Here is a 22858-nt window from a genome sequence, read left to right on the forward strand (position 1 = left end):
CACTAGGACTGTCATCGGATGGAGGGTGTGCATGGACTACTACAAGCTAAATAAAGTGACCCGCAAGGATCACTTTCCATTTCCTTTTCTTAACCAAATACTGGATAGACTTGCTGGGTGTGCCTTCTACTATTTTCTGGATGGGTACTCTGGTTACAACCAGATATTGATTGCTCCGGAAGATCAGGATAAAACCACCTTCACGTGTTCGTATGGCACCTTTGCCTTTTCTAGGATGCCATTTGGTTTATGTAATGCACTGGCTACATTTCAGCGGTGTATGATGGCCATATTTACCGATACGGTGGAGGACATTTTGGAGGTATTCATGGACGACTTCAGTGTTGTGGGTGACTCGTTTGATGAATGTTTGAAAAATATTGACAAGGTGTTGGCCCGGTGTGAAGAGACCAATCTTGTGCTTAACTGGGAAAAATGTCACTTTATGATTGAGGAGGGCATGGTCCTTGGGCCATAAGATTTCAAAGCACGGTATAGAGGTGGACAATGCTAAAATTGAAGTGATCTCAAAGCTTCCTCCTCCTACTTCAGTCAAGGGGGTTAGAAGTTTTCTTGGGCATGTGGGGTTCTAATGAAGATTCATCAAAGACTTTTCTAAGGTAGAGAACCCTTTGTGCAAGTTATTGGAAAAGGATGCAAAATTTGTGTTTAATGATGAATGCATGAAGGCTTTTGAACTTCTCAAGTACAAATTGACAACCACTCTCATTATTACCGCACCCAATTGGAGCTTACCTTTTGAGCTCATGTATGATGCAAGTGACGTTGCGGTAGGAGCGGTCTTGGGTCAAAGAGTCAACAAGATGTTTCACCCGGTGTATTATGCAATCAAGACAATGAATGATGCTCAAGTGAATTACATGGTGACGGAAAAAGAGTTGCTAGCAATTGTGTTTACAATGGAGAAATTTAGGCCTTATCTCATGGGGGCCAAGGTGATACTTCACACTGACCATGCAACACTCCGCTACTTGATGACAAAGAAGGATTCCAATGAGAGATTTATGAGATGGGTTCTATTGCTTGTGAGTTTGACCTTAAGATTGTTGATCAGAAAGGGACTGAAAACCAAGTGGCGGACCACTTGTCCCGCTTGGAGGAGGAGGGGAGGCCTTGTGATGGCCTTGAAATTAATGATTCATTCCCTAATGAGCAACTCATCTCCGTATCTATGAATAGCATGCCTTGGTTTAAGGATGTTGCCAACTTTCTTGTGACCGGTATTGTTCTGTGTGAGCTCTCTTCTAACCAAATAAAGAAGTTCAAACGGGATAGCTTGGACTACTATTGAGATGAGCCTTATTTGTTCAAAATTTTCAATGATGGTGTGATTCGAAAATGTGTTCCGGAAGAGGATCAACTGAGTATTCTTGATGCTTGTCATTCCTCTCCCTATGGTGGTCACCATGGTGGGGCAAGGACAACTTCAAAGGTGCTTAGTTGTGGATTTTATTGGCCTATATTGTACAAGAATGTAGGCGATCTTGTGAAGAGATGTGATGAGTGCCAGAGAGCTGGCGGAATTTCAAAGAAGGATGAAATGCCTCTCACCACTATTCTTGAGGTTGACATATTTGATGTATGAGGCATCGCCTTCATGGGACCTTTTGTAGGATCATGTGGTAACACATACATTCTGGTGGTCGTTGATTATGTTTTCAGGTGGGTTGAGGCCATGACTTTACCCAACAACGAGGCCCGGAGTGTTGTGGCTTTTCTCAAGAAGAGTATCTTTACTCGGTTTGGCACTCCTAGAGCAATCATCAGTGAAGGAGGTTCTCATTTCTCCAATAAGGCTTTGATACTTTACTTGCAAGGTATGGTGTCAATCACAAGGTTTCAACCCCTTACTATCCTCAGGCTAGTGGGCAAGTTGAGGTCTCCAACAGGGAGATTAAGAGCATATTGTCAAAGACCGTCAATGCAAATAGGACCGACTGGTCAAAGAAATTAGATGATGCTTTATGGGCTTACATGACTGCTTATAAGACTCCGATTGGTATGTCTCTGTACCGGTTGGTGTTTGAAAAATCTTGCCATCTACCGGTTGAGTTATAGCACAAGGCCATATGGGCTTTGAGGAAGTTAAATCTTGAATGGGATGTGGCAGCAAATCTCCGGGTAAAGAGCAGCTTAATGAACTTGATGACTTCCAGTTTTATGCCTATTCCAGCTCGTCCTTGTATAAGGACAAAATGAAGTACTTACATGACAAATATGCTCGTGGCAAGGAGTTCAAAGTAGGTGATTTGGTTCTCTTGTTCAACTCCCGGTTGCGACTGTTTCCGGGAAAGCTTAAGTCAAAATGGAGTGCACCTTTTGAGGTGGTGCTTATGACTTCGTTTGGTGTTCTTGATTTGAAAAACAAAAATGGTGAGATCTTCAGAGTTAATAGGCATAGAGTAAAGCACTATCTTGGAAAATTTGATGACAGCCACGTGGTGGCAATGATCCATCTCAAGTGATTGATGGTAACCTGCGTCGTGCCGTGACTTTAAATCAGGTGCTTCTTGGGAGGCAACCCATGTGTTTTTCTTCTTTTTTTATTGATTTTCTTCTTAGTGTAGGATTTGTTTTTGGACTAACTGATTGTGAGATATGTTTAGGGATATTTGATATAGCGCAATACTAAGCTGGAAAAATGTGTCACTCTCTGAAGTTTGGACCGCGACCGCGCTCCATTTCTCACGGTTCGCAGTGGCCTTATCGCGGGGGCGGAATTTGATTGCGGTAAGCGGTTCTAAACATTCCAAAATGGCGGTTCTCTGAAGTTTCAACCGCTGCCGAGGTTTATTTTTCGCGGTCAGCGGTGGCTTACCACTGTCGCGGAGCCTTTTTCGCGGTCAGCGGTGGTCTCACAATTGCATCCCTTCTGAACTTCACAACTGCGGTCCGCGGTAGGTAAGATTATGTGGGCCCCTGGGTAATTTCTATAAATAGGCGGTCATTGAACCTTTTAAATTTTCGATCATTTTACTCTCAAACAACATAAACATTGTTCATGCACGCCTTAGTTTGCACGAACACAAGCACTAGACTTCAATTTTCACCACTCATCTCACATCTGGTAATTTCACTCATTCCTTATCTTTAATTTTGTACTTATTTCCTTTTAACTGATAGTTTTTATCTTTTCTTCTTCCTTTTTCTTTTAATTTTGACTTAGGGTTCCTTAGTGTTAATTTAAATTGGACTTAGATTGTTAGAATTGGTTAATGAACACCTAGTGAGGCTTAAAAATGTGTAAATGCACGAACAATTGAAACTCTAGGTCTGTTGAGCCCTAATTTTACTACCGCGATCGCGGTTGATTTTTTGTGGTCCGCGGTCATATGTTTGATTTGAGAAAGTTAAGTCTTGATAATTGTGGTCAGCGGTAGCAACTTCCGCTGATAGCAGTGCCTCTCCGCGACCACAATGGATTTTCCACGGTCCGTGATGATCAAGTTCAGAGAGGTACATTTGAGGGTCTGCGGTCGCGGTCGATTTTCAGCGGTCCGCAGTGCAACTTCCACGACTACGCTTCTTTTTCCGTGATTCGCGGTGCTATTGAATCAGAGAGTGGGTAGTCTGAATCTCACACCTTCGCAGTTGCGATGCATTTTCCAGATCTGCGGTGCAGCCTTCGCGGTCGTGCTCTTTTTTCCGCGGTCTGCAATTCTTTTTCATTTCATTGTGAATTGTTCTACTATCTTCTTCACTACTTCTTCTAGCAACTAACAATGTTCAACTGATTATACTTGCAAACAATGGTTAAATCTAGAGAAGGCGATGACAAATAAAAGGGTAGAGCAGAGTCCTTCCGGGGTAGGGGACGAGGACAGATTAAATTGACCCCAGCAGTTCGGAAAGCAATTGGGGAAACCAGGAAAACTATCAGAGCTACAAATAGAGCTGCTTCCCATTCTGAGGGAAGTGAGTACTTGCCCTTCCGAGAGGCATTAGAGTCTAATTCAGTGCCAGAATATGTTCCAGACTTCCCGGGGAGACTTAGGTTGAGAAATGAGCCCACACCTCTAGCCTCTCCTACTGCTCATGCTTTAGTTCATGTGTCTTCTGAGTCATCTGAGGGCTCAACAGGAATTAGTGATAGTTCAGCTTCAACCTTACCTACACCTTCGTCACCTGGACCGGATGTAGATGCTAGGGTACCGGATGAAAAGGGAGGGGGTGAGACCCAACTCGGTAGTGTGAAAAGAACTAGAAACCCTGAAGTGTGGCAAAGGAAATTCGTCAGTGAGCTGGCCTATCACAAGTTCCGGGAGTGGTGGCCTCTAAGGTCACTTATTCATGAGCGCCAATTTATAGAGCGAGATCTTCTACCTCACAACCCCAATATGAAGCAGCATTTCAATGACCGAGTGGGATGGGATTACTTTACTAGTAGGGTGTCAGATGCAAATGAGCACTTAGTCAAAGAATTTTACACCAATGCCTCCCACATTAAAAGGGACACAAAAGTGACTAAGGTGCGGAACTTGAAAGTGAAGTTTGATGGGAAAACATTCAATGAATACATGGGCTTTAATGAGGAAGATGAGATATTATACTTGGAAAAGGTGGCGATGGATGAGGATTTCATCCCATGGTTGGCATCATACTTGGCTCTCCCGGATACCACCCAGCATGGTTGACAGCAAGGGTTCCTATCTTGAGGAACACCCTAAACTTTGAGGCGAAGTGTTGGGAAACTTTTGTATGCAGCGGGCTTGACCCTACTACCTATGAAAATACCTTGATGGTGTCCCAGGCGATATTAGTAGCGGCTGTTATGGCGAGGTTCCTGATCAATGTCGGGAATGTCATGTCTAGGGTGATCACCAGAGTGGTCAATGAGGATGATAGATCATACCCCTTCCTGAACTTCCTCACAATGTACTTCAAAGATCAGGAGGTGGAAAAGAGAAATTTTGATGTCAAGGTAAAACCTAAGATGCCCTTTTCATGGTACAACTTTAAAGGTCCAGACAACCCCAAAGCCAAGAGATCCAAGGGCAAAGCTACTACTTCTACTAGCCAGTCTGAAGAGCCAGTAGTGGTAGTCACTCCTTCACTGCCTCCCACTGCCATACCAGAGCTTGCCTCCAGACCATCTACTTCTAGGCCTTCAGATATTCCATCCTCCTTAGCATACCCATTGACTGCCCACCGATTGAGCCAAACACTCTCCAGTATCAACAACTGGATGTAGACCGCAACTTCTAAGCTGTCTTTGCTATCAGTTTAGTGGCAGCCCAGTCAGTGCTCCCACAGCCACATGTGCCAGCTTCGGTAGAGGAGTCTCTCAAGGAGCTTCTGAAAAAACAGAATAAGCTCCTAGAGAACCAAAAACTGATAATGAATGCTCTAGCAGTTCAAGGAAAATCACTTCAGGAGCTCAACAAGTACACAAAGAAGCTGAAAAAGACTCGGGCCTTGAAGGAGTCTATGAAGGAATTGAGGGGGGAGGTAGAGAAGATGAAGGCAGCAAACCACCTATCATTGGATCTGCTATTATAGGACCAGCCTCCAGCAGCTCAGACAGAGCAGGTTCATGAGTAGAAGATTGAGAGAGCTCCAAAGAGGAGGAGATTGATGCCCCAGGTGGATGATGTAGAGACTGAGGTGTAGAGGTAATCCAAGCACCCAACCACAGGACCCCACCCAGCCACAGGCCCCGATGCTGATAGAGGACCCATAGGGAGTTATCTATACTCTCTATCCTTCTTTTGAGTTTATTTTTTGGTTAGTTAGCATTGTAGACAATGCTAGCTTTCATTTGAGGGGGTGACCCTACTTTGATTTGGTTTGTAAATATGACACTATTTTCTTTCTTTATGCTTATTTTGCACTTTTGGTATGTATATAACTTTACCTTTTATTTCACTTTTCATTACTTTTCGATCTTGGTATGTATATAAAGTTAATCTCTCATGTATATATCCATTCCCTCTTATGTATATTCATCTAAACCCCCTATTGTACATATTTAGTTTACTTCATAGCTTCTTTTTCAATTTTCCTTAATAGTATAGCTTATTACTTCATTTAATAGCTTATTGTTTTTGCTCATAGCTTCTTATTTTACAATTTGGTGTAATAAATAAACCTTTGGTTTTCTTAATGTCACGGTTCTTTCCAAAGGTGGAGTTTGTGTGAACCAGTTGGCTCTTCCCGATGATGGATGGCATGACAATCTTTTTAAGAGTTTGAGTCTGTTTTTCTTCGTTTTTGTGTAAATAGTAGTTAGTGAGCAATGGTGCCTCAAGCAAAGCTTCACTTGGGCTTAACACATTTACCTTTGACCTTATGGTTAAAAACATATTGTTGTGTATAGGATGGTGATAGTTGTGACCTCGAGACTCTTGTGTTGACTAAACAATCATCTAGTGGTTTCTCGGAACCATTTGTGTTGCTCAAATCTTAGCTAAGGTTGTTGTGAGCCCACGACTCTATTTCTTTAGCAATCCTATAGCTTGTGTGGTGAGGTTTTGAATTTGCAAGTCTAAGTCCCGTATCAATAAGTCTAGAACTTGCCCTGAATATTTGTCTAGGCGAAATCCTAAGTGTAGCTTGGTTTGAGAAGTGATTATAGGCTCTCCTTGATCCCAATTGAAACTTGAAAACATCCATAGCCTACCAATGATGATATCTCTAGTTAATCCCATTGAGCCTTAGCCCTTATTTTTTAATAACCATGATACAAACCTTTATCCGTTCTAAAATGATCCTCTCTTGGCATCCTATCTTTCCTTAGCACAAGGCAAAAGTGATAAAAGGTACAAAATGATAAGTTTGGGGGGGGGGAGACGAGGAATGCAAAAGTGATAAAAGATACAAAATGAAGAAAAGGAAAGGCAAAGAAAAAGAAAAAGAAAGAAAAGCCAAAAAAATCAAAAAAAAAGAAAAAGAAAAAGAAAGTGAACAATGTAGAAGAAATTAAAGGATTCAATAAAAGCAAAAGATGAAAGGCATGGAAACATTAGAAAGGAGAAAAAGGATTGAAATGAACAAGAAAGAGTGACAGTGTGTCTCTCTAGCCCCTAAAGAAGAAGTAAGTGACTCAAAAAGTCAAGAAAATGTATGCCAAAATGAAGCAAATGAAGTGCTTAAGGGAATATGAAACCTTCTTAGACCAATATATCCTACCCTGAACCAAAGGCCTTCATTACATTCCCACAAAAGCCCTATATGATCTTGAGTTGAGTAAGCTTACATTAGTGGTGACTTGCATAAGGGGAAAGCTTATGGTACTTAGAGCCGGACTTGTGATCTTCCTTTGAGAGAGATGAGTGTGTTTCCCACAACCCTCGTTCTGAGTGCTACAATCTAAAAGTGAGGTTTGCTTGAGGAGTACGAGTTTGGGTTTCACAACGACCAATGTAACAGAAAGAGTTTCCTTGATAAGTTGAGTCAACTTTTAATGCTTTTGTGTCGCACTATAGCCATGGTGCTAAAAGGTTGTGTATTGTTAATAATGCATTTGAGTTGAGGGTAATTGTTAGTCCCAATTGATTCATGATAAGGTTATTTTAGGATAGCTGAATTTTCCTTTTTTTGTCTTGAGGAGGTGGGAATTGCTTTGTTTGCTTGAGAAAAAGCAAAAGCTTAAGTTTGGGGGAGTTGATAACTAGGGATTATAGTCTATTTTATGCTCCTTTTGCTTGAGTTTTTGATTAAAACTGTATACAAGTATTCCCAAAAACTAATTTGTTGTGCTTGTTTGCAGTATTTGGTCAAAAGAGATAACAAAGTCAAATCAGCTCAAAAGGGAGTGAAACCTGAACAAGTCAAAGCTGAGTCAACTGAACGCTACAACGGAAAATCAACCGCGGACGTGAAGGACCTACCACGACAGCGGTCCTTTTCTCGCGGTCCGCGGTGGCAAAGATCATAGAGTTGTTATTTAGGGCTTTTCAAGTCACCGCTGACCGCAGTGCTTTTATGCGGCAACGGAGGACCTACCGCGACAACGGTCCGTGGTGAAGAGGTTTAGAGAGTTGGAATTTGAGTTGGAAAATTGATGACCACGGTCCGCACTTGATTTCATGTGGCCGCAGTAGCCTCACCGCTGCAGCGGTCCTTTTTCTGCTGTCAGCGGTACCTCTGTCAGGGGCATTTTTTTCCGAAAAATTTAGTTGTTTATAAATACTTTCTTTTCAGATTTTTAGGTTATCTTATTAGTAATGAGCATGTGAACGCCGTATTTTACCTATTTTGAGTAATTTTGTAGCTAGTTTAGCAATTAATCTTAGTTTCTTATCTTGTAATTGCATTTTATGGGTTATTCTTCATCTCAATCTATGATTTCTTCTTCAATTATGAGCAGTAAACCCATTAGCTAGGGTTGTGGCTCAACCCTAGTATGAGAATTTAATGAGTCTCTTATTTTAGGGCTTAGATGTTTATGGGTGATGGATATTTGGCCTGATTTATGCTTTCTATGTTGAATTAGTGGTTGCAAACACTAATTTATGCCTTTTTGACTTAGGCTCTTCTTGAGAAAAAGAGACTAAGTCTAGGAATTTCAGGCCAACAAGGAATTGGGGTGTATTCAAGAGATTGATAGCCCCAATTAAAGGGTTAAACCTAGAGATAGTAATACCCGACTTGAGCCAATATTGCTTGCACAAATTAAACGCCCAATTGGGCTTGAGAAAGCCAATTAGGGCAAAGTCACTCAAACTACCGAGAGGTATAGAGTGAGTAGCTTCGTGCATTGGCAATATCACGCTCCCAACTATAACATTATTGCCCTAAGTTTTAGATCCCAGTAGATACTCACCTAGGAGAAAGTCACTTCCCTTTTTACCCATTTAGAAAACCCTACAAAAATATCTTCTTAGTTTAATTTTGTGCATCATTAGTATATAACTAGAAGTAACAAACAAACAAGAATGATTGGAAGTGCAATCAAGAGCACTACACTTAGCTAGATTAGATAGGAATCCAACTCCAAATATTTCAGCTCCCTGTGGATTTGATCACGACCTTCTCGGGTTGTGATGACCCAAAAGGTCATCACTTGTGTTGCAATAAAATTCTACATTCCGAGGCCTTAAAAAAACCTCCCTTAGTAACCTCAAATTGCGTGCACAGTCCGGACGCGTAGCCGGAAAGTTTAAATGTGAAAATCTGTGAAAAATGATAAGTTTTGACTGTAAAATATATAAATTTGACTTCGATCAATGTTTTGGGTAAACGGATCCGGACCCGTGATTTGACGGTCATGGAGGGTCCGTAGGAAAATATGGGACTTGGGCTTATGCCCGGAATCGGATTCCGATGTCCCAAACCCGAGAAACAATTTATTTTTAAAAAAATATATTTTTTGAAATTGTTTAAAGAAATTTGAAATGAAATTTGCTTAGAACATGGTGGTATCGGGCCCGTATTTTGGTTCTGGTGCCCGGTACAGGTCTTATATATGATTTAAGACATTTCTGTGGAATTTGGTAAAAAAACGGATGTCATATGATGTGATTTAGACTTAAATCGCAAAATTTATGTTTAAAGAAGTTTTGAGAAAATTTCATTGATCTCGATATTTAATTTGATGTTCATGATGTTATTTTGATGATTTGATTACACAAATAAGTCCGTAGAATTTTTTGAGGTTTTGTGTGCGCTTGGATTGGAGTTCCGAGGGCTCGGGTGAGTTTCGCGTAGGTTCTGGGGTGTCTTAGGCTTAAAAACTGAGCTGTTGCAGGCTCAGAGAGGTGGAGGACCTCTGAACAGGCCAGTGCGGTCCGCACGATATGGACTGCTACCGCGGAGAGGCCTGTGCGGCCGCACTAGTTTTGGTGCCGTCTGCGGTGAAGAACAATTCACTGGTCCAACTTCGGAAGCCTATATCTTTTGATCTACAAGGAATTTTGAGATGATTCAAAAACGAAAGTTGTAGCCCTTCGTGTCTAGTTTTAATAAAGTAAAGAAATCATAATTCGGACATCTGTAGAGAAAGTTATAGCCAAAATATTAAGACCTATCACTGTAGAACACAGGAAGCCTATGCGGCCGCAGTTGATTTTGTACGGTCCGCACAGGGCATCTGAGGGCAGTATATTTAGACGGGATTTTCAGTTATTTTTCATTTTTAAGTCCCCAAAAACATAAGAGACGATTTTTCAACTAACCTTTCTTCTCCAAATCAATTGTAAGTCGTTTTTAACTAGTTTTCTTCAATCATTAACATCTTTTAACATGATTTCAACTTCAAATCAATGATTTTCATGGGGGAATTTGGGTGTTTTGGGTAGAACCTAAGTTTTTCAATAATTTGGGTTTTGGACCTCGATTTGACGTCCGATTTCAAAACAAGTTACATATTTGAGCTCGTGGGGGAATGGGTAATCGGGTTTTAGTTCGAACCTCGAGTTTTGACCACGTGGGCCCGGGGGCGATTTTGACTTTTTAGGTAAAACTTTGGAAAATTCATTTTCATGCATTCAAATTGATTCATTTAGCATTTATTGATGTAATTAAGTAGTATGTGGCTAGATACGAGCGAATTGGCAGAGAAATCTAGGGGTAAAGCTATAATTGAAACTTGAGTTGTGTTCGAGGCATCGAGGTAAGTGTTTGGTCTAACCTTAGCTTGAGAGATTAGGAGTTGTGTCCTATTTGCCAATTGCTTCTTGTTGAGTACGACGTATAGGTATGGTGACGAGTATCTATACGTTGGTGTCAAGCATGACCGTGGGTCTTATATTGTGATTTTCATGACTTCATTGTATTATTCATGCCATGGTGAAGATTTCTATTTGTTGTGTACAGTTGTGGAAAGAATTGTGACCTATGAACATTGAGGAGCGTTGGCTCCAGTTGTCTAACAAATTGTGAAATTATAAGTGATAATTGAAACTCTAGAGTATTGGTTCGAGTTGTGAAGTGAATTGTGAAGTAAAAGTTAGAAAGAGAAGAGAACATTATGTTGCCCCCTTGCTGGGCTATTGTTGAGTTGTGGTTCCCTTGCATTGTATTCTTAATTGATATTATGTATGCTTAGGTTGATGATTCTTTGGGTTAGGTGTTGTAACAAGTTTAGTTTTAGCTGAGGTAGTTAGGTGTCGTAACAAGTTTGGTTATAGCTGCAGTAGTTAGATGTTGTAACAAGTTTGGTTATAGCTGTGGTAGTTAGATGTTGTAACAAGTTTCGTTATAGCTGAGGTAGTTAGATGTTGTAATAGGTTTGGTTATAGCTGAGGTAGTTAGATGTTGTAACAAGTTCAGTTATAGTTGTTTCTCCCTTGCCGGGATATTGTGAGATATCATTATTTCCTTACCGGGATATTTGTTAATATTATTGTTCCCTTGCCGGGATTCCTTGTGATTATTGTTGGCTTGTAAATGGGAGAGGGTGGTACGCCTACCAAAAGATACAATAAAATGTGAGCGTGTGGTACGCTTACCACAAGATATGGGAGCGGGGTGGTACGCCGACCACAAGATACAATGAAATGGGAGCGGGTGGTACGCCTACCACAAGATATAATGAAATGGGAGCGGATGGTACGCCTACCACAAGATACAATGAAATGGGAGTGGGTGGCACGCCTGCCACGAGATACATGAAATGGGAGCGGGTGGCACGCCTGCCACAAGATATGAGAAATGGGATCGGGTTGCACGCCTGTAACAAGATGTGAAAAGAAAGTGAAATCTGCCTTTGTTTTTCTTTAATCTTGTTAGTGGTGGGTTTGATTCCTTTATATTCTATTGATATTCTGTTTTTACCTATTTTCCCCTGAAGCATGTTTCCCCTTCCCCAGTTTTAATTATTTATTTTCGTATTTCTTTTCCGCTGTATATATTTGAACTGCACAGGTTTATTTGGTAGTCTGGTCCTAGCCTCGTCACTACTTCGCTGAGGTTAGGCTAGGCACTTACTAGCACATATGGTCAGTTGTGTTGATACTACACTCTGCACTCTTTTGTGCAGACCTTAGTGTTGTGGACTTCGGACCGCGGTGAGATTGCTGATTCTTGATTATCAGGCGACCCGAGGTAGTCCTGCAGGCGTCCGCAGGCCTTGGCATCCCCTTCTATCTACTATTCCTGTTTCTTTCATGCATTTCTAGAGACAGTGTTGTATTTATTTAATTCAGAACCTTTATTTGTAGTATTCTTAAACCGTCTGTGAAACTGTGACACCAATTCTGGGTGATTAAGGTTTAAGCTATTGTAATAGACACATGTTCGAATATTCTATTGTTTTCTTCCACTTATTCTGAATTTCCGCTATTTACATGTTATTGTTTTATATAATGTTAAAGAGAATAGAAATTGGTAAAAGTGTAAATTGTCTAATAATTGGTTTGCCTAGCTCACATTAGTAGGCGCCATCACGACTCCCGAGGGTGGGAAATTTGGGTCGTGATAAGTTGGTATCAGAGCTCTAGGTTACATTGGTCTTACAGTTCACAGACAAGCTTAGTAGAGTCTGAAGGATCGGTACGGAGACGTCTGTATTTATCCCCCAAAGGCTACAGAGTTAGGAAAAGTTTCACTTCTATTCTTCCCTGTTGTGCGATTTTGTTCTCTCAATGTTAAATTGAAACCTATACTCTTGTCCTTTTGCGAATGGCGAGGTCATGTACCGCTTCTTCAGCCAAGCAGCAGCACAGACCGGTGATAGATCAGCTACGTCTTCAGAGGCTTTGTGGAGGTTGGATAAGTTTCACCAAGCTCTTCACTACTACATTCAGCGGTGCATCTACTGAGGATCCCCAAGATTATCTAGACAGCTGTCATGAGGTTCTCAGGGACATGGGGATCGTGGAGGCCTATGGGGTCGATTTTATCACTTTTCACTTATTTGGATCCGCCAAGACTTGGTGGAGGGATTCTATTTGGCTAGACCAGCCGGATCGCCAGCTTTGACTTGGGAGCAGTTCACTCAGCTATTTTTGGAGAAGTTTCTCCCCATCACTCAGAGGGAGGCCTATCAGAGGCAGTTTGAGCGTCTCCAACAGGGTTCTATGACCGTTACCCAGTATGAGACTAGATTCATCGACTTGGCCCGTCATGCTCTTATCATACTTCCCACTATGAGAGAAAGTGAGGAGGTTCATTGAGGGACTCGTCCAGCCTACTCAGTTAGCTGGAGGTGGAGGTAGATATGCTAGACGTGGAGATAAAAGTATTAGAGGTGGAGGTACAGGTACTGTTCTGGTTTGTGGTAGAGAAGCTTTGGTTTTATTTTGCGCCGTATCTGGTCATGCCTAGTGATTTTTTGAGTGCCCTTGTTTATGTGTCTACACCGGTGGGTGATTCTATTATGGTGGATTGCACCCATTGTTCATGTATAGTGGTTATTGGAGATCTTGAGACTCGTATAGATTTGCTTCTTCTGGACATGGTTGATTTCGATGTTATATTGGGGATGGACTGGTTATCACCTTACCATGCTATCTTGGACTGTCATGCCAAGACTATGACCTTAGCTTTACCGGGTTTGCCTCGTTTATAGTGGAGAGGGACTCCTGGTCAGTCTACCCGTAGTGTTATCTCTTATGTGAAGGCTCGGCGTATGGTCGAGAAGGGATGTTTTTCCTATTTGGCATATGTTCGTGATTCCAATGTTGAGGTTCCATCTATTGATTATGTGCCCGTTGTTTGTGAGTTTCTTAAGGTATTCCCTTTAGACCAGTCGGGTATGCCACCCGATAGGGATATTGATTTGGCTCCAGGTACTCAGCCCATTTCTATTCCGCCATATCATATGACCCCGTCTGAGTTGAAAGAGTTGAAGCAGCAGTTGCAAGACTTGCTTGAGAAAGGTTTCATTAGACCCAGTGTTTCGCCTTGGGGTACGCCGGTGTTGTTTGTTAAGAAGAAGGATGGGTCGATGAGAATGTGTATTGATTACCGGTAGTTGAACAAGGTTACAATCAAGAACAAGTATCCATTGTCGAGGATTGATGATTTGTTTGATCATCTTCAGGGTGCCAAGGTATTTTCAAAGATTGACTTGAGATCTGGCTACCATCAGTTGAGGATTAGGGCATCCGATGTCCCTAAGACAGCTTTCGCACTCGGTACGGGCATTATGAGTTCTTGGTTATGTCATTCGGGTTGACAAATGCCCCAACAACTTTTATGGATTTGATGAACCGAGTGTTCAGGCCTTATTTGGATTCGATCGTGATAGTCTTCATTGATGATATTTTGATATATTCCCGCAGCCGGGAGGAACACGAGCAGCATCTCAGAGTGGTTCTTCAGACTCATAGGTATAGTCAGTTATATGCTAAGTTCTCGAAGTGTGAGTTCTGCTTGAGTTCAGTTACATTCCTGGGTCATGTTGTATTGGTAGAGGGTAGTCAGGTTGATCCAAGAAGATTGAGGCAGTCAAGAACTGGCCTAGACCAGCATCAGCTACAGAGATCCAGAGTTTCTCGGGATTGGCAGGCTACTATCATCGGTTTGTAGAGGGGTTTCTATCTATCGCAACCCCGATTGCCAAATTGACCCAGAAGGGGTCCTAGTTCAGATGGTCGGATGAGTGTGAGGCGAGCTTTCAGAAGCTCAAGACAGCTCTAACTACGACACCAGTGTTGGTTTTGCCCACAAGTTCAGGACCTTATACAGTTTATTGTGATGCATCATGTAATGAACATGGGACAGTGTTGGTGCAGGAGGGCCTGGTCATTGCCTATGCTTCGCGGCAGTTGAAGATTCATGAGAAGAACTTCTAGTTCATGATTTGGAGTTGGCAGCCATTGTTCACGCATTGAAGATTTGGAGGCATTATCTCTATGGCGTGGCATGTGAGGTGTTCATGGATCACAAGAGTCTTCAGTATTTGTTCAAGCAAAAGGAGTTGAATTTGAGGCAGAGGAGGTGGTTGGAGTTGTTGAAGGATTATGATATCACTATCTTATATCACCCAGGAAAGGCCAATGTGGTGACCGATGCCTTGAGTAGGAAGTCAGCCAGTTTGGGCACTCTTGCTTATATTCCGGTCGGTGAGAGGTCGCTTGCTTTAGATGTTCAGGCCTTGGCCAATCAGTTCGTAAGGTTGGATATTTCTGAGTCTAATCGGGTATTAGCTTGCACGGTCGGTCTTTCTTTTTTATTGGAGCGTATCCGTGATCGGCAGTATGATGATCCCCATTTGTGTGTCCTTAGAGACACGGTACAACACGGAGATGCCAAGTAGGTTACCTTAGATGATGATGGAGTTTTGAGATTTCAGGGTCGAGTGTGTGTGCCAAATGTGGATGGGCTTCAGGAGTTGATTTTAGAGGAGGCCCATAGCTCCCAGTACTCTATTTATCCGGGTGCCGCGAAGATGTATCAGGATTTGCGGCAGCATTATTGGTGGCGCAGAATGAAGAAGTATATTGTTGCATATGTTGTTCGATGTTTGAATTGTCAGCAGGTCTAGTATGAGCATCAGAGGCCTGGTGGTTTGTTCCAGAAGATTGAGATTCCTGAGTGGAAGTGGGAGCAGATCAATATAGACTTCGTTGTTGGACACCCACGGACTTAGAGGAAGTTCGATGCAGTGTGGGTTATTGTTGATAAGCTGACCAAGTCAGCGCATTTCATTCCTGTGGCAGTCTCCTATTCTTCCAAGAGGTTAGCTGAGATCTATATCCGGGAGATTGTTCGTCTTCATGGTGTGCCCGAGTCTATCATTTCAAACCGAGGTACGTAGTTTACCTCACGTTTCTGGAGAGCAATTCAGTGAGAGTTGGGCACGCGGGTTGAGTTGAGCACGCCGTTTCATCCTCAGACGGACGGGCAATCCGAGCGGACTATTCAGATTTTAAAGGATATGCTCCGAGCTTGTGTCATTGAATTTGGAGGGTCGTGGGATCAGTTTTTACCTTTAGTAGAGTTTGCCTACAACAACAACTACCAGTCGAGTATCCAGATGGTATAAGGCCTTATATGGTAGACGGTGTCGGTCTCCGATTGGATGATTTGAGCCGGGAGAGGCTCGGTTGTTGAGTACGGATCTGGTTCAGAATGCCTTGGACAAGGTCAGGATTATTCAGGATAGGCTTTGTACAGTTAAGTCCAGGCAAAAGAGTTATGCCGACCGCAAGGTTCGAGATTTGGCATTCATGGTCGATGAGCGGGTATTGCTTCGAGTGTCGCCTATGAAGGGCGTGATGAGATTTGGGAAGAAGGGCAAGCTTAGCTAGGTTCACTGGCCCGTTTGAGATTCTTGATCAAGTGGGAGAGGTGGCTTATAGACTTGCATTGCCGCCGAGCTTGTCAGTCGTGCATCCAGTATTTTATTTGTCCATGCTTCGGAAGTATCACAGCGATCTATCCCACGTGTTAGATTTCAGCATTGTCCAGTTGGACAAGGACTTATCTTATGAGGAGGAGCCGATGGCTATTCTAGACTGGTAGGTTTGTCAGTTGAGATCGAAGAGTTTTCCTTTTGTTCGTGTTCAGTGGAGAGGTCAGCCTCCTGAGGCATCGACCAGGGAGTCCGAGTCCGATATGCGGAGCCATTATCCCCATCTTTTCCCCGACTCAGGTACTTCCTTCTTCTATCCGTTCGAGGATGAACGGTTGTTTTAGAGGTGGAGAATGTGATGACCCAAAAGGTCATCACTTGTGTTGTAATGAAATTCTATGTTCCGAGGCCTTAAAAAAACCTCCCTTGGCACCACATCGAATTGCGTGCACAATCCGAACACATAGCCGGAAAGCTTAAATGAGAAAATCTGTGAAAAATGATAAGTTTTGACTATAAAATGTATAAATTTGACTTCGATCAACGTTTTGCGTAAACGAACCCGGACCCGTGATTTGACGGTCCTGGAGGGTCCGTAGAAAAATATGGGACTTGGGCGTATGCCCGAAATCGGATTCCGAGGTCCCAAGCTTGAGAAACGAATTTTTTTAAAGAAAATTATTTTCTAAAATTGTTTAAAGAAATTTGAAATGAAATTTGCTTAGAACATGGTGGTATCGGGCCCGTATTTTGTTTCGGTGCCCGGTACATGTCTTATATATGATTTAAGACATTTATGTGGAATTTGTTGAAAAACGGATATCATATGATGTGATTCGGACTTAAATCGCAAAATTTATGTTTAAAGAAGTTTTGAGAAAATTTCATTGATCTCGAGATTTAATTTGATGTTCATGATGTTATTTTGATAATTTGATTACACAAATAAGTCTGTAGGATATTTTTGAGATTTTGTGTGCGCTTCGTTTGGAGTTATGAGGGTTCGGTTGAGTTTTGGGTAGGTTCCGGGGTGTCTTAGGCTTAAAAACTGAGTTGTTGCAGGCTTAGAGAGGTGGAGGACCTCTGAACAGGCCAGTGCGGTCCGCACGATATGGACTGCTGCCGCGGAGAGGCCTGTGCGGTCGCACTAGTTTTGGTGCGGTCCGCGGTGAATAACAATTCACTGGTCCGACTTCGGAAGCCTATATCGTTTGAGCTACAAGGAATTTTGAGATGATTTAAAAATGAAAGTTGTAGACCTTCGTGTCTGAATTCCAGAAAGGTGAAGAAATCACAATTTGGACATCTGTAGAGAAAGTTATGGCCAAAATACTAAGACCTATCACTATAGAACACAGGAAGCCTGTGCGGCCACAGTTAATTTTGTGCGGTCTGCACAGGGCATCTGAGGGCAGTATATTTAGACGAGATTTTCAGTTATTTTTCATTTTTTAAGACCCCAAAAACATAAGAGACAATTTTTCAACTAACCTTTCTTCTACAAATAAATTGTAAGTCATTTTTAACTAGTTTTCTTCAATCATTAACATCTTTTAACATGATTTCAACTTCAAATCAGTGATTTTCATGGGGGAATTTGGGTGTTTTGGGTAGAACCTAGGTTTTTCAAAAATTGGGGATTTGGACCTCGATTTGAGGTCCGATTTCAAAAACAAATTACATATTTGAGCTCGTGGGGGAATGGGTAATCGGGTTTTGGTTCGAACCTCGGGTTTTGACCACATGGGCCCGAGGCGATTTTGACTTTTTGGGTAAAACTTTGGAAAACGCATTTTCATGCATTCAAATTGATTCATTTAGCATTTATTGATGTAATTAAGTAACTTGTGGCTAGATACGAGCGAATTGGCGGAGGAATCATGGGGTAAAGCTATAATTGAAACTTGAGTTGTGTTCGAGGCATCGAGGTAAGTGTTTGGTCTAACCTTAGCTTGAGAGATTAGGAGTTGTGTCCTATTTGCCAATTACTTCTTGTTGAGTACGACGTATAGGCATGGTGACGAGTATCTATACGTTGGTGTCAAGCATGACCGTGGGTCTTATATTGTGATTTTCATGACTTCATTGTATTATTCATGCCATGGTGAAGATTTCTATTTGTTGTGTACAGTTGTGGAAAGAATTGTGACCTATGAACATTGAGGAGCGTTGGCTCCAGTTGTCTAACGAATTGTGAAATTATATGTGATAATTGAAACTCTAGAGTATTGGTTCGAGTTGTAAAGTGAATTGTGAAGTAGAAGTGAGAAAGAGAAGAGATCATTATGTTGCCCCCTTGCCGGGCTATTGTTGAGTTGTGGTTCCCTTGCATTGTGTTCTTAATTGATATTACGAATGCTTAGATTGATGATTCTTTGGGTTAGGTGTTGTAACAAGTTTAGTTATAGCTGAGGTAGTTAGGTGTCGTAACAAGTTTGGTTATAGTTGAGGTAGTTAGATGTTGTAACAAGTTTGGTTATAGCTGAGGTAGTTAGATGTTGTAACAGGTTTGGTTATAGCTGAGGTAGTTAGATGTTGTAACAAGTTCGATTATAGTTGTTTCTCCTTGCCGGGATATTGTGAGATATCATTGTTTCTTTACCGGGATGTTTGTTGATATTATTGTTCCCTTACCGGGATTCCTTGTGATTATTGTTGGCTTGTAAATGGGAGCGGTGGTACGCCTACCACAAGATACAATGAAATGGGAGCGGGTGGTACGCCTACCACAAGATACAATGCAATGGGAGCGGGTGGTACGCCTACCACAAGATATAATGAAATGGGAGCGATTGGTACGCCTACCACAAGATATAATAAAATGGGAACGGGTGGTACGCCTACCACAAGATATAATGAAATGGGAGCGGGTGGTACACCTACCACAAGATACAATAAAATGGGAGCGGGTGGCACACCAACCACGAGATACATGAAATGGGAGCGGGTGACACGCCTGCCACAAGATATGAGAAATGTGATCGGGTTGCACACCTGCAACAAGATATGAAAAGAAAGTGAAATATGCCTTTGTTTTTATTTAATCTTGTTAGTGGTTTGATTTGATTCCTTTATATTCTATTTATATTCTGTTTTACCTGTTTTTCCATGAAGCATGTTTCCCCCTCCCCAGTTTTAATTGTTTAATTGGGGTCGGTTGTGCTGATACTACACTCTGCATTCTTTTGTGCAGACCCCAGTGTTGTGGACTTCGGACCGCTGTGAGATTGTTGATTCTTGATCATCAAGCGACCCGAGGTAGTCTTGCAGGCATCCGTAGGCCTTGGTGTCCCCTTCTATCTACTATTTCTGTTTCTTTCATGCATTTCTAGAGACAGTGTTGTATTTATTTCTTTCAGAACCTTTATTTGTAGTATTCTTAAACCGTCTGTGAAACTGTGACACCAATTCTGGGTGATTAAGGTTTAAGCTGTTGTAATAGACACATGTTAAGATATTCTAATGTTTTCTTCCGCTTATTCTGAATTTTCACTGTTTACACGTTATTGTTTTATATAATGTTAAAGAGAATAGAAATGGGTAAAAAGGTAAATTGTCTAATAATTGGCTTGCCTAGCTCACATTAGTAGGCACCATCACGACTACTGAGGGTGGAAAATCTGGGTCGTGACATGGGTAAAAGCTGCATCGATCGCTCTTGCCACTCTATAGTGGTGTAGGGTTGGACCCGATCATAATACATCTATCATACAACTAACTCTCATTAACCTTCTACAAAGCTACTACTTAAATAGCACAATGTACAATCACTACACATTATACATCTCAACACTCCTCCTCAAGTTGAGAATAAGAAAATATTTTTTATTCCCAACTTGGATATTAGCACAACATGCTGCTGATGTCCCAAAGCCTTAGTTAAGATATTTGCAGGTTGCTCTTGGCTGGCAACATATGAGGTCTTGATTAAGCCTGCTTGAATCTTCTCTCTTATGAACTGATAATCTATTTCTATATGTTTTGTTCTCTCATGGTAAATTGGATTTGCATCAATTTGTAGGGAAGCCTTGTTGTCATAAAATAGCTCTATAGGCAATTTTACATTCACTTTTAATTCTTTTAACAGGCCACTTAACCAAACCAGCTCTGCAACTGTGTGTGCCATACTCTTATACTCTGCCTCTACTGAGCTTCTAGAGATGGTATTCTGTTTCTTTGCCTTCCAGAAAATGAGTGAGTTTCCAAGCTTGATGCAGTATCCAGTGACTGACTTTCTAGACATGGGACAAGAGGCCCAGTCTGAGTCACAGTATGCTTTTATTTTATTTTCACTTTTGCTTGACATTAATAGCCCAAGTCCTGGATGATTCTTTATATACCTCACCACATGTAGTGCTGCCTCATAATGTGACTTCTTAGGTGAATCATAAATTGGCTTAAACATTGAACTGCATAGGCAATGTCTGGCCTTGTTATTGTTAAGTACAATAACTTGCCAAGCAGTCTTTGTGTCATGACCCTAAATCCGGACCCGATCGTGATGGCGCCTCTCGTGAAGACAAGGTCAGCCGACACTTCTCACTTCAATTTTTAATAGTTAAACAATAAGGAATAAGTCTAAAGCATAATAAATAAAATCTCAAAGTAGTAGATAATAACATAATTTGCGGAATACAATCCAACATAGCCTGATACAGGGGTGTCACTAGTCATGAGCATCTAAAAATCCGGAATACTCAGAACAATTTACAGAGTTTAATACAAAAACTAAAACAAGGAAAAAAATAAGATAGAAAATCTTCGGATCCGCCTGAGCTAGAAAGATCAACACTCGGGAGCGGGACCAGATACGCCTGAATCTGTACACAGGGAACAGGGAGTAAAGTGAGTACTCCAACTTAGTGAGTAATAATCATAAATAAAGACTGAAAGCATGAAATCACGTAAGGCATATTGTAGGCTATAATGAAGTAGTAAAACAGGTAAGAACAGAGGTTCAGTAAAGATATGTAAAATTGTATAAGTTCAGTTTAAACTTCAAGAAATGCCTATTCAACAATTAAACAGGTAAATGACAGACAAATAAGATAGATAAGCACATAAAGGATTGCCCCTCGGGCTATATCTGATATCACAATGGGTACCCGCGCTTACTGGGGGTGTGCAGACTCCTAGAAGGGCCCCTTATGGCCCAAGAGCAATATCAAGCCATCTCATGGCATCATCACTAGGCTCTCGGCCTCATATCAACAAGCCACCTCATCGCGTACATATCTTAGGCTCTCTGCCTCATAATTATAACCAAATGTTTCCTCACAATATAGGCCCTCGACCTTACTTAGTAAAAATCCTCACAAGCCACTCAGGCAATAGTAAAACATGATTCTCAGCCCAAAATATCATTTAAAATATCATTTAAGTGTTAAAATAGTGTAAACATGGCTGAGTTATGAAAATAGTGGAATATAACATGACTAAGTTCAAGTAAAATCAAAACAGTGAGGACATATCAATAAAAATCCCCTAAGGGTTCAAATAGTTGACATTCAGCCCAAATATGGCATTCAGCCCAAAACATGACGACAACAAATAGATTTCAGTTAAATACGCGGTAAAATAGTCATTCGAGATGGACTAAGTTACAATCCCTAATAGTGCACGACCCCACGCTCGTTATCTAGCATGTGCGTCACCTCAATATAGTACTATGATGTGCAATACGGGGTTTCATACCCTTAGAATATCATTTACAATCATTACTCACCTCAATCCGGTCCAAACTCTAGCCAGCGACGTCTGTGCCCCTCGAATCAGCCTTCACTCGCGTCGAATCTATCCAAAATCAGAATCACGACGTCAAAATATGCTAAGGGAACGAAGCCCAAGCAAAAATAATTAATTTACAACAAAAATTCCAAAATTACCGAAACCCGACCCCCGAGCCCACGTCTCAAAATTCGATAAAATTCACATCAATGGATTCCTTATCTCCCACGAGTTCATACATATTAAAAGTACCAAAATCCGACCACAATAGGTCCCTCAAATCCTCAAGTCTAGGTCTCCAATGCCAAACCCTAGTTTCCCCAATTTTTAACCCTTAAGTTCCATTAATTATAGCTCTAATCCGTGAAATAATACCATAGGAATGAGTTTTAGGTCCAAAATCCTTATCTTAATGAAGTTCCCTTGAAATCCTTCTTCAAAATCGTCCAAAAAGCTCCAAAGCCGACTTAAAAATGGTGAAATAGCTCAAAAATCGCGAATGACACAATTTATACCTTCTGGCCCAGGCATTTTTGCATCTGCAGTCATATACCCGCTTCTTCGGTACCGCATTTGCGACCAAAGAACCGCTTCTACGGTTTTCACTTATTCTGCCCCGATCCGCATCTGCGATGGCGCAGGTGCGATCCACTAACCGCTTCTACAGTTTCCTGTCTCCCTAGCTCCATTCCGCTTCTGCGGCTCCCTTCCACGCATATGCAAGATCACACTTGCGGTCCCCAATCCGCAGGTGCGGAAATACCAAAAGCAGTAAAAATCTGCAGCTCACCAAAATTCCAAACTTCTCCGTCAACCATCCAAAATCACCCTGGGGCCTCAAACAAAAGCACCAACATATTTCAAAACCTTATTCAAACTTGTACCAATCTTCAAAACACCTTAAACAACATCGATTCAACCAAAACACAT

Source organism: Nicotiana sylvestris, chromosome 7, assembly GCF_000393655.2.
Source record: "Nicotiana sylvestris chromosome 7, ASM39365v2, whole genome shotgun sequence".
Lineage (NCBI taxonomy): Eukaryota > Viridiplantae > Streptophyta > Magnoliopsida > Solanales > Solanaceae > Nicotiana > Nicotiana sylvestris.